This window comes from Malaya genurostris, chromosome 3, assembly GCF_030247185.1.
Source record: "Malaya genurostris strain Urasoe2022 chromosome 3, Malgen_1.1, whole genome shotgun sequence".
NCBI lineage: Eukaryota > Metazoa > Arthropoda > Insecta > Diptera > Culicidae > Malaya > Malaya genurostris.
Genome location: NC_080572.1, coordinates 255,523,514 through 255,537,455, shown reverse-complemented (window position 1 = coordinate 255,537,455; position 13,942 = coordinate 255,523,514). Strand labels below are relative to the sequence as shown.

The window sequence follows — 13,942 nt, the reverse complement described above, 5'->3', positions numbered from 1 at the left end:
CATCAACATCAACTGATGATGAACACTACAATAAAATCAAGGAATTGATGCTCGAGAGTCGACGATTAACGATCTTTACTGGGATCGTTGAAATATCGAAAGGATCAGTACAAACCATTTTGAAAGATCATTTTGGCCTAAGAAAAGTGAAAGCATGATTGGTTCCAAAATCACTGCATTGATTCTTCGTGATTTTTCGCCAAAAATTCAACCAATATCGTTCCGCAACCACCGGTGTCGCCTAATTTAGCTCCGTGTGACTTCTGGCTATTCAGTAAACGCTATTCAGAAAATTGACTTTAACAACTGTTTTAAGGATTGGTAAAACGTTGGCGCAAGTGTATTGGAACCGGGGGGACTGCTTTAAGGGGGACGAAATAGATTTGAAAGAATAAATCAAGAAATAGGAAATCATGAACAAAGTTTTACTATTTTTTGTCCATAGTAGTATATACAAAACTGAAAAACATAAACTAGATACGCTTCGGTTGCTTGCCATTTGCAAGGGTTCGAAAGTTTTATGTAATGCTTGAATCCATTTGATGCAAACATTGCATTGAGGCAGGGCTAGTCGATGGAACAGTGACAGTACTGTTGATGGTAATTTCCTTGAGCGCGAAGGAGTAGTTGAAGAATTCTGGATATAGTTTCATTCTCTTGACGTAGATGGCGGTCTGCGCACACGACGTCTTTGTTTTTGCTCATGGATTATCATAGACTAAAGCTAGAAAGTATACAACAGGGTAAATTAAAAGATTATATTGATTTTCATGTTTGTGTTTCCATCTTTTTTTAACATTTGAACAACGTTTACGTATTAAATGTGACATTGACATCATTCTTACGATCATTTTTTTTCCTTTCTTACGATCTTTTTCTTTCTTTTTGTAAAACAAAGAAAAAAATCAAACAAGAAAAAAGTTGGTAAGAAATCTAATCTGACGTGATTTTGGTTCACTGGTTCACAATAGTTGTACATTTCGAGATGCAACTACAAATCCACTAGAAAGAATTCTATATAAATGATAGAATGTGGACTAAATTTTGCCCCAATTATGTGCCCAGGAAAATAATTCCTAATAAATTATTCTAATTAAGCTAAATTAAATTTCGTTGAAGTGCAAAGCGTTTCACAAAGTTTTTAATTGTTCGAATGAAAAATGGGTCAACATAAATAGAATCAAAACAGAAAAGGCAAAACTTCAATGAAACAGATTTTATCTCTATATCTTCTTCCAGTATGTCTGTGGAGGTGATAAACCAAGTGTATGCATCCGTATTATTAATGCATCCTTCTCGATTGTATGTTGTCAGTGCAAACGATTGAGACAGTTCTGAGTTCTTTGCTTATCTCATAATTGCTCACGTTATTATAAAACCTCATACGTTTCCGTCTGTTTTCAAGACGTCATTAAACTAAACTCGAAAAGTCCCAAATAGTGTAAATGCTTTCCACAGGCACTTAAATTTGATATAGTGATTATATGGATCATATTAAACACAGCTCTGGCCTCACCGGTATCAGACTGATGTGCAAACAACCAATTTCAGTCCCCAGCAGAGTAGCGCTTCACCGCATGCTAATTGCGATAAAACTTCAGTAATTTAATGTGAAACATTTTATTTTCGGATCCCCACCGGCTCAACTTTCTCTGTGGATGGTGCAATGCGGTGCTGTCTGTAATTGTTACCTGGTTTCCCGGTTTAATGCATGTTATTCATGTTGGCGTTCTCCATGTTTTCCACAAACGCGACATGCAGTAGTACCTGGGGATAGTTTGTTTATGCTCTTTTTTGGGGTACTTAATAATATCCACAAAAGACAAGTTACGAAGCACGAAACGTATGCTCGTAGGTAGTTGTTTTGTGAAGCGAATATTTTTCGATTCGCTTAAAACACCATGCCCTTCCTTCACAATGTAAGCAGATGTCGACGTACGGTACTTGGTAGTATTTTTATGTACACGTGTGAAATCGCAACGAAAATAAAATCAATCTGCTATTCGGCGCAGTTTTATCTCGCGTCGTCTTACGCTTGGAGATTGTCCCACAGAAAGTCGATAACAGGCAGCTCTTTGGAGGGGGTTTCTGCCTATCAATATTCATGAGAAAGCCATATCAAAGGGCAAGACAAATAAAACGCCTTCCGACTATAAAAGATAAGAACCGCTTTCATGGCATCTTCAGTATTGTGTTGAATGAAAAATTCTGAATCCCTAATGAGCTAGAAAAAAATGGCTTTGATTCTCCACCCCATGACGGGAAAGGCTATTTCATTTTATTTCAATCCAAATGTTTATTTCATCCGTGATCCTGGTCACAAAGCCGATTTGACCTTCATTAAAATATGTTAGCTAGCTTCACATTCATTGCGACATGATTATGTCCCTCGATCGTTTGAAATACTTGACGATGTGGAGATTAATTCATGGCATTCTGTCATGGCAAGGCTCTTCACGTGAGAGTTCCTGCCTTGTTTGCGTGTTTGAACAACCTTATCGGACGGAATCAGTACAACTGTAAATTTCAGCTGGTAATATTCTGCCTTAGTTGCGGTTAATGATATAATCATGCTGTTTTATAGCTTCGTAACAATAAATCAACTAGAAGGCTTTTTGCTTGTGGTTAAAAAATGCGGAAAGCAAATTAACTCAAACCTCGATGTGATAAATGAATGTCTGATTTACTAACTAACACGTGGAAATAGTCTCTGCACACTTCAACTAATGAAACAATTCAGGTCTGGAAACCCAAATTCCCACTTGAAGAAGCCTAAATTTTTACTCTCCTCAGTCATCGACATGTTAGAAAACTTTAAAAATATTCAGAAAAGTGTGAATGGAGCGTATCTTAAATCATTTAATGATCCGGTAAGCTGATATTAGCACACTCATTTTCCGCTTATAAAACATAATATTTGACTCGACCTCAATCCGTAGCGTAAATTTACTTGATGAGTGAACTCGATACCATACGGGGAATTACAAATTCAGGAGAATGTCGCGCGTAGTTCGAAGGAATTTGATTCTGCACACAGCTGTAAAAGTTAACGATGGTTTTCGTGACGAAGCGGGAAAATTAAGCTTAAGAATAAAAATCCTTGTGTCGAAACAGGCAGGGGTTCACTGACTTATGAATTTCCTTTCATAGATGATTTGAATCAATCCTTAGTTGATTTCTATAATTATGCTGAGTTAGGGGAGACCGAGGCTGGTTGGCCGAGTGTCTTTTATGAACAGGCTATTATGCACAAAGGCGACATCTATAGTAATTTTGGTAGGAAATTAGGGCGCCCATATTCCGACTTAGTTTCTGGTGTTGCTAACGTTTGTTCTTTTTCTCCCACCGATTGAGTAAATTTTCACTTTGGAAAGTAATATGTGCAGTGTTGGGAAAAAATCAAAATTTCGAAAATTTCGCGACTGATATTTTTCTCAAGTGATTTTCAGACAAAAAAGTCGTCGATCAGAAAACTCACTACAGAAAAGATCAGTTCATAAGTGTATAAATAGTGGTGATATATTCCATGTATTTAATAGAAACAGCAAGTGCTGTGAATACTAATAATTATAATGATAATAAAAACATTAATAAAAATCAATCACAGAACAGGTTATGCAGCTGACTTAAAAAATATTAGCCAATTTAGCTTGAATATCAGACGCAGAAATAACAGGAGCGCAGACTATCGCTACGCCAAATCAATCGCTGCATCTGCTGTGTATTTGAGACAGGCACAAATCAGATACATTCTGAAAAGCGTTGTATTAGGTTTTATCTAAACAGAGTGTCGAACTGAAGCGTAGTGGGAATTCAGCATCGAAATACCATAGAGACTCTTCTCCCTATTTATGTGGGTGAAAATTCATCATCATGTTTAAAAAAATCACTTGTAAACTTCGAGGGTCACAGTTTTGAGGATGCTTGTTTCATGAATGAAAATCTCGGAAATGATATTTTCAGTCACTGAGTTTTTTTTTAGAAAATCTACATGAAGGCTATTGAAGATGAAATTTATGAGCGACCGATTGCTTTCAACGAATTCTACAGCACGACTCGTCAAAGAACATTTGCCTGCTGGCAAGCTTCTTGGGATAGAGGTGATCTGGGACAGTGGATGCACTCAATTATTCTGAAAATATCGACAAAGGCATGGTTCAGGGGACTGGATGTGAGTAGGGATTTTATTCGTATGATATCCAGACTCATGTCCAATCACTACACGTTAGACGCACATCTCCTTCGAATTGGGCTCTCCGAGACTAATCATTGGGCTTGTGGCGAAGGTTATCGGGATATTGATCACGTCGTTTGGACATGCGTGGAGTATCGTGATGTCAGAACTCAACTAATAAATTCTTTGCGTATTCAAGCTAGACTATCCAATGTCCCAGTTCGAGACATTCTTGCTTGTGACCTTCCATACATGAAGCTTATTTATCATTTCATAAAGAAAATTGAAGTTTCAATTTAATAAAGGACCCTTTTAAGACTTAGTTCTGATTCCAGCTGCGACCATGAGTTCAACCAATAGCTAAATTAGAATAGAAATTATGTAATGATACAAACAAACTCGAAATACTTTATGAAATTATCAACAAAATGTCTGAAAATAACAGCTTATTTTATAATTTATAGAAGTTAATCGTTTGGTTCAAATAATATTTCCGAGTAGATTTCATAATTAATGGCGAATTATCTAAGATGATATTCAAGTAATAAGAGGAATATGTTTTAATAAATTTAAATCGTTGTGACTATTTTAGAATTATACTAGGATAAGAATTTTATGTAAAAGTGATACTACGGCGAAGAAAAACTTGTGTAAACTGCCTTAAGAAATAAACGTATTCATGGAAAAAATAGAAATAAGAGATTAGAATCGTTGAATGATGGAAGATTTTAATGGAAAATATTATTCCAATATTTTATGAACGAAATACCATCAACACTATTATCATTTAGAATTTTTACTTTTCTTTGCGTTACTGCTCTGCACTGACGAGTCTAGGACGAAACGTAAAGAAAAGTAAAAACGGTTATGTGTCCTAAGCACAAACTTAGGTTAATTCCTAAATGACATTTAGAGTTGCTGATACACAGAAAAAAATATGAATTTTACAGGTAACATAATTCTACAAACGATACAATTCATAACTACTTAACATGTCAAGTGACGCAATAATCCATTCGTACAGAATTTAACTGGTTCTCAGCTTCCAAGTGCCGCTGTATGGATTTACATGTATTAATAATTCATTAAAAAGACGTGCTTTTGTGGATCAATCGATTAACGGTGTGCTTTGTGATCTAATGTTTCTCGGTTCGAGTCGCGCTGTTAGTTATCGTTTTTATAATTTCAATGCATGTAATTTTCTAATCACACAATTATGCATATTCTTGATATAAATTTGTGTGAAAAATGACGCTCCATGAGTGTGCATCTTATAAGATAAAATATCACAAGACTTTTTCGATTTGTGTAGGATTGACCAAACCCCAAACAAAATTCGTCCATCAGCATACAATCTACTGCAATTGTAGGCCTTCTTTGATTACGTCAGAGGAGAGTGAACGAACAGATTCGAAATTTTGACCGATTGCCCAATAAAAGCAGTAACATATTGAAAGAGAAGAAAAACGAAATCAAACGTAAGCGCGTGGCTGACAGACGAAAAAAATAACAGAGAGAAATTACGAAAGCGAAACTCGGCCAACCAGTCCCGCTCCCCCTTTTCTTTTATCCCAACGTTCTTTCGTACATTTAAAGCGACGAACTTATGCTCGTTGTAGAAATCCTATATATTATCTACACATTAATTATGGTTTCGGCTTTAGCGGTCTGTTAAATAAGAACGGCTGTTATATACTGCCCGACGTTTCGACCACTGGTTATGGTCTTTTTCAAGGGAAATATCTTATCGTTCGAAACGTCGGGCAGTATATAACAGCCGTTCTTATTTAACAGATCGCTAAAGCCGGATCCATAATTAATGCAAAATATTTGTACGGTCGACTAATCATCTTTCAATTATCTACACAGTTCGAAAAAATCATGTGATTTTACATCTTATAAGGTGCATATAAATTGGAGCGTCGCATTTCACACAAATTTATATTCAAGAACATGTAAAATTGTGTCATTTCATAGCTTGGAATTGCTTGAAATAAAACACAAAAGATCGATAGCAACAGCGCGATTTGAACCGAAAAACATTAGATCACAAAGCACGCCACTTAATCAACTCAGCCAGAGAAGCACATATCTGCTCAAAGAATAATTGATACATATGAACTCATACAGCGGCACTTGGTAGCCAAGTGCAAATTATACTCGGAGCCTGCCTGTAAAATTCAGTGCGAATGGAATATTGTGTAGAGTCACGTCACCTGTAAAATTCATAATTTTTGTCTGTGTAGGCATTGCTTTGGAGTCGATTAAGCTGGATTGTTGTGTTTTTTTTCTGACGTTTAAGACTGTCATGTTAAATTCACATTCCGTCACCAAAAGCGATGCAAAAGCAAATTATTTCCACTTTATACCTTAGTTTAAAATCGTACAAAACCCAATTTCCTAACATTTGGATAAACTACGTCCACGAATCTTGTGTCGTACACATCATACATCATTCGATCTATGCAAGCGCATCATCAAGTCGATGCCATTTACACTGATTTCTCGGCTGCTTTCGACAAAATTAATCACCAGATTGCAGTTGCCAAACTCGAACGGCTTGGGTTCAGCGGTTGCTTCCTCAAATGGCTTGAATCATATCTGACAAGTCGAAATATGACTGTGAAAATAGGAGACAACGTCACTTCACCATTCATTGCGAGCTCCGGAGTTCCACAAGGAAGCCATCTGGGACCGTTGATATTCTTATTATACCTCAACGACTTGAATTTTTCGCTGGAATGCATGAAGCTATCATTTGCCGATGATTTCAAATTGTTCCATCTCATCAAGGATTCTGAAGATCCCGCTTTCTTACAAACTCAGTTAGATGTATTCTATAACTGGTGCAATGTTAACAGGATGGTACTAAACGCCTCAAAATGTTCCGTCATCTCATTCTCTCGCAAACGAAACACGATCACGTATGACTACTATATTTCGACAGCGGTCTTGGAACGAGTTTCATCAATCAAGGATTTAGGAGTGTTATTAGATTCTAAGCTCAATTTCAAAGATCATATTGAGTATACTATATCTAAAGCTTCTAAGATGCTAGGACTTATGGTCCGCATTTCAAAAAACTTCAACAACGTATATTGCCTGAAATCGCTTTATTGCGCTTTAGTCCGCTCTACCCTTGAGTACGCTGTCGTTGTTTGGGCACCATATTATCAAACCGATAAGCTGCGAATAGAAGCTGTTAAGCGGAAATTCGTCCGTTTTGCTTTGCGTCGTCTGCCATGGAGAGATGCAGCCAACCTTCCAAGCTACGAAAATCGTTGTAGACTCATCAACCTTGATTTGTTATCAGTTCGTCGGGATACTTCCAAAGCCATTTTTATTGCGGATTTGATTCAATCCCGAATTGATTGTGTGGATCTTCTTCCACAGCTAAGCTTCAATATCCATCGTCGTAACTTGCGGTTAAACTCTTTCTTCAGAATCCCTCGTGCTAGAACAAACTATGGATTTAATGAACCATTTGCTAGTATGTGTCGATCATTCAACGTTTGTTCAAATGTATTCGACTTTCATTTGTCCCGCAGCACTGTAAAAAACTTATTTTCAAGATTTTTCGCCAGCCAGCTTTCCTTATAAATTGAGGGTTAAATTATAGATATTTACAGAAGATAGCATGATAGATTAGTTTACGATAACGTGCAATATGTATCATTTGGATAAATGTAATCTGTTGGTACAAAAAATAAATAAATAAATAAACTTCAATGTATTTAAACACATTTTCGTTTATGGAGATGTAATCTTATTTTATCTTCGAGGGATGTAACCAACAATTTGCAGCATTTTCGATGCGGCAAATTTTCATAAGGTGCCTGAATCGATATCTAAAATTTTAAATGCGTTTGAAAGTTTCACGCTTCGAAAATATCCTGTGACTCTACATGTTATAAAACGCACATAAATAGAGCGTCGCAGTTCACGAAAATTTACGTTCAAGAACGTGTAATATTGTGTGATTGGAAAATTCCATGGCATGGAATTCATTGAAATAAAAAAAAAATATATTGATAGCGACCCGCCGCGACTTGAACCGCAAATTATTGGATCACAAAGTATGACCGTGATTCGACTCAACCACTTATTATGCTTATAAGTTCATATAATCGCATTTCCTAGTCGAATGAAAATTACAATCGAAACCAGTAAAATTCATGCTAACCCAACATTAAGTCCTTACAAATGATATTTTCCGACATTTGACAAGTTAGGTCTTTAGGAGTTTCATCGTACAAGGGATTAGGTCTCTAGTAAAATCCAATTGATTTTTGTGTACTAATAGGTTATTTGATAAACTACACAGCAAAAAATTATTAACTTTACAGATGACGCGAATCTACATATGACACAATACATAAGAACGTAATCCGTGAAACGACTGAATTTTACAAGAATGATATAAATATACGTCAAACATACCCCGTCTTTCAAGCAAACGTGTAAATTTACATATTTTATCACTTAAAAAATACGTCAGAATGCATTATACATAAGTTAGATTTACAGTAAAATTGAGTCGTTTTGGAAGATGTAATTCGGAAGATGTATTTCACACGATTTTTTTTCTAGGTGTGTAACAATACTAACGGCGAACACTTTCAGTTCCGAGGATATAATCAACTAATTGATAATTGAAAGGAATTATAACACCTCTATGTGAATTGACAAGAGTTTCTTTCCTTTATATTGTTCGATTAATTTCCTAATTAAAAAAATAATTCATTTCATACACTCTAAAAAAAATCCCTGTGATTTTACATCTTATTAGATGCACATAAATGGAGCGTCGCAGTTCACACAAATTTACGTCGAAGAACATTTAATATTGTGTCTAAAACGCCATGAAATTCATTGAAATAAAAAAAAACAATACTGATAGCAACCGCCGCGATTTGAACCGAGAATCATTGGATCGTAAGTACGTCTGTTAATCGACTGAGCCACAAAAGCATGCATCTACTTGGCTGGTAAAAGGTGCATTTAAATTCATACAGCCGCACCTGCTGGCAGAACGCAAGTTACAGTCGAAACCAGTAAAATTCAAACTCATCTAACATTAAGTCATTACAAATAAATTTTTCCGTCATTTAACAAATTAGGTCTTTATGAATTACATCGTATGAGGGAATAAGTAACCTGTAAAATTCAATTTTTTTTGGAGTGTAAGTGTATATATTTTGAAGCGTCTTATTCAAATTTTTAAAGTGTTTTTTAGAACATCAATTGTGTACAATTCACAGTTTTTGACTTACAACGGCTCGAAGCAAGTGCAAACTAAATGGTGTGATCGGAGTTCGGAGTGTGTGAACTTTGATTGCTGCTTATTTCTGATAATCGCTGATAAGCAAATATCTTTTGTATAAGTATTTAAAGGGTGATTTTTCAAGAAGTATAGGATTTGATTAAAAAATAACAAAAAAACACAAAAAAATTGAGAAACGTGATGAAAAATTTATTGGAGTCGATAGATCGATCATTATAATTTGAAGTTTGAAGATGATTTCATGCAAATGTTGGTCTCGCTTCGCTTTAGATGGCCCATGCACAAGGTCCAAATTTGGCACACTCTCGTCAAAATATCGGCTGATATTTCATGAACAATGTCACCGGCCCATAATCCACACCAAGCAGTGTTGCCAGAAAGATACCAGCGAAAAATCACCCTTTATATACAACTTTAAAATTCCAGAATATTGCCCATCAATTCGATGTTCTACGATTAAACAATGTTCTTTCCATAACGCGATTCTCTATTAAGACCAGCTTGTCCACATACACGCACACACAATCGCCAAATCGCATGACACGCAGTGAATTTCTGATGAGGTTCTTCACACGTAAAAAATCCTTTCGCCGAATATAGGTACCGAGTGTGTGTTTATGGTTTGTTTGACTATGCTTCCATTGGTTATATGGTCCTTCTGCTGGGATGGGGAGACCGTTTGCTTTTATTGCATAATTCAAGCTGGATATTTCGAGAAAAGAACCCCTCGTGAGAGCTAGTGAAGTCGAGATGTCAACGATTTGTATTTTTATAGCACATTTTTTCGTTTTTTGTTACTAAACTTTCAATAATAGTATAAAGCATTTAAATTATAATATGTAAGCTGCCATTAGTACAGTAATAATTAAGATTTACTTTATAATACTGTGTGTTACCAAAATGTAAATCTTCAATTTTAAATAAGTTCGATTTTGCGATGTTTTATGTTATTGTCTAACTTAGTAAAACATCTAGTATAATTCTGCAAGAAATGTCCATATGTTGCAATCATGTCATCTCACTCAACTAGTTCTTTCTACCCGTAAAACGTGCCAAAAGCGCGCACTTTTTGTGCTAACATTTCTCGGCATCCCATTTTGAAACATGCGAGTGGCATCCACACAAAAAATATCCACAAAATGTGGAAGCATTTCTGTCGTTCATCGGCATTTTGGGATCGCCGTATCGTCCCATCCCTTGCAGTACCCTTTCGTGGCTCCTCCTTTCAATCACTAGAAGCAGTAACAGCGGTAGTAGATGAGCCTTTAATTTCATCGGTTGCTAGTCAGCAGTCCCCTGGTAGAAGACTGAAACAAAAGTATCTTCACAAGCGAGTTGTACTACGAGACCACTTTCCTAGAAGGAAAACTCCTCTTTGTTGCCTGCCACATTCATTTGCTACAACGGTCGAGGCCAGGAGTGCTTTGTGCGTGCCAACATTGTCGGGATGTTTGAATAATTTATCATAATTTTTTGCAATTCTACGCTTGCAAGCATTGCTTTTCTCACTATTGTGAACAAGATCTGAGATTGAAATTCTGCGAAGGCGAGTTATTCGGCGTAATTGTGGCGTGATCACCCCGAACCGTGCTGTATGTTATATCTTTTGATTTCATTATTTTGAAATGCTTTTTTTTATGACTAAACAAATTATGGTACCCCATGTTTTCGTTGTGAATGAACAAAAGAATAATGTTGAAATTTTTGAGTTTCTGACTGCAGAAAGGACTAGCTTCAATAAACAATTTGATACAATTGTTACAATTTTCATATAACCCTTTCATTTCTTCCAGGAATTGATGGAAGATTTGAACTTTACTGAACAATGTTCGTACATTAAAAATGTATATGTTTTGGCTCCTATTTCAAGACTTGTTCCAATTTATCCAAGATGGTGTTTGTACCTTGACTTTTGAGAGATTTATTTTCAAAGCAAAACATTTTTTGTGTTACATTCCTGTTGGGCAATTCGTTCATTCTATTGAAACAGAATGGTAAAATTCTACAAAAGTAATACCATAATTTTGCAATGATTCAACTGACTTCGCTGCCGATTCTTAGCATACCTGCCTCTGAACGATCAATCGACACTAGGAATATTTCACGAATTCAACTCGATCACACAACACTATTTTTCGTGGAATGGATTATTACACCTGAAGGGTCGTTTCGCCGAAAACTAATTCACCGAATTTTTTATTCGATTAAGAAAAACTTGCACAGCGTAATCATTTTCAATTACCTACTCTTTATCAAAAATTTCATTTCGGGTTGCACATAGATTATTTTGGGTAAGCATGAAACTCGTACATACAAGTAGATGAAAGAAATGTCAAACTCGTGCGTGTGAAAATAACGGAACTGCGCACTTATACCTTATGATAAAAAAAGAACCGGAATTTTCATTTTAAAATTCCCGCGCTTGTCCAATCGGTAAACTTTTATTCTCTCAACGTTGGCAACACTTTTATAGACATTCTATCAAATTTTGAGGCATATCGCACGATCAGTTTTTGTTTGGCGTCTATACAAAGAAGTTGAACAATTTTCGTGTGGCGATTTTTATAATGGATGAAAATTTAGAACAACGGCTCGCCTTCGAAGCGCCATTCGGTCGATTATTGTGCGGTTTCGACGTCATATTCATAGATCCACACCTCATCACCAGTTATGATGCATTCGATGAATGTGGGGTCACTATCTGCGTTGGAAATCATCTCTTTGGCTACACCAACACGACGCTGTTTTTGAATGAAATTCAGCTGTTTTGGCACCAGCCGAGAAGCGACGCGTTTCAAACCCAGAACATCAGTTAAAATGTCACATTCGTGCCGTGACTATCGGATCGATCGGACGTAAATTCTGCTTTCTCCAATCGCGTGGTGAATTGTTTTATTCCGTTATCAAGGTCATCCCGTATTCTATTGTGTGCATCAGTGCGGTCGAGTGATAGTTCTAATTAATCCGTTCTCAAGGCCGACTGTGAGCTTGTGTAAAGCAGCACTGCGTGTGGTACCGTTAGCCAGCGCCAGCGCTGGGCGCTGCGTATATATCGTTGTACATTAGAAACAGTGATAAATATATATAGTGATAAAAAGATTGGTTTCATTGGACAGTGTAGTGAGAGACTAAAAACAAAGTGCTTTTTCCTCAAAGAGGTTTTTTGCACTTTATTAAACTGGAGTATTCACCGGTCGCCTAGGACCGGGCCTTGTCGGCCGATCACCCTTCGAGAGCTAAAGCTAAGTATTTTTTTTCTTTTTCCCTGTTGTTCAGTACCATTAGATTTTTATTGCCCCCTAATATTTACCCGCACGGACACATTTCCGTGCCATGACAAAAGGCACAGAATTGCCTGACCTTCCCCTAGATGATCAAATGGATGCTTCTGATGGCAATAAATCTCGCATTAGAAGCTATCCCGATGGGCTTGCACTCTCGGCCGGACCGTATGCGGTTTACATCCGGACCAAAGCGAATGGTAAAAAATTGAACCTTCTAAAACTTTCTAATGACCTGTCCTCGCGATACAATACTGTACAAAAAATTGAGAAAGTACGCCCGGACAAGCTTAGGGTCTTGTTAGCCAGTGCAAAACAGGCTAATGAGATCGTTCGAAGTGAGAATTTCACGCGGGAGTATCGCGTATACGTACCAGCTCGCGAAGTCGAGATAGACGGCGTGATCACCGATCCGAGTCTGACTTGCGAGGACGTTCTTAAGCATGGGGCAGGCGGTTTTAAAAACCCCCTACTCAAGAACGTTAAGATACTGGACTGCAAGCAATTGCGTTCAGTATCGACCGCTGAGGATGGGACTAAGTCCTATTTCCCATCGGACTCGTATCGGGTGACTTTCGCTGGCTCGGCTTTGCCTAATTACGTCCTCCTGGACCGAGTCCGTTTACCTGTTCGTCTTTTTGTGCCGCGGGTCATGAACTGCACCAATTGCAAACAATTGGGACATACAGCATCCCATTGTTGCAATAAATCCCGGTGTATAAAGTGTGGAGGGAGTCATGCGGATAACTCCTGCAGTGGAGACAATGAAAAGTGTCTCTACTGTAAGGAGGGGCCGCATGACCTCTCTGATTGTCCCGTGTACAAATTGCGTAAGGATAAAATGAAGCGTTCACTCAAGCAACATTCCAAACGCTCTTTTGCGGAAATGTTGAAATGTGCTACGCCACCTACCGAAAATCCTTACGCTTACTTGTCAACTGACGAGAGCGAATATGATGACCCCCTCGAAGGTACATCTTCGGCTGTCCCTCATAGCTCATCAATTAGAAAGAGAAGAAATAAATCTTCTCAAAAGCTCCCTAGTAAGGGTTTGAAGATGTCCTCTGATGGGTTTCGAAAAATTACAACAACTGGTAGTGATGGCAAAAAACCAGAGAAAAAAGCTCCAGGCCTTGGAAAATTAAATTCCGAGCAAGAATTTCCATCACTTCCTGGGACTTCAAAACCCCCGAAAGTCCCTAA

The 13,942-nt window shown here is 37.3% G+C and overlaps 1 protein-coding gene across 3 annotated transcripts in view; it reads right to left on the bottom strand.

The window, feature by feature from the left end:
- The window catches only part of LOC131438667 (diacylglycerol kinase 1), a 332,489-nt gene that overhangs the window by 72,341 nt on the left and 246,206 nt on the right, over positions 1-13,942 (bottom strand). The window lies entirely within an intron of this gene.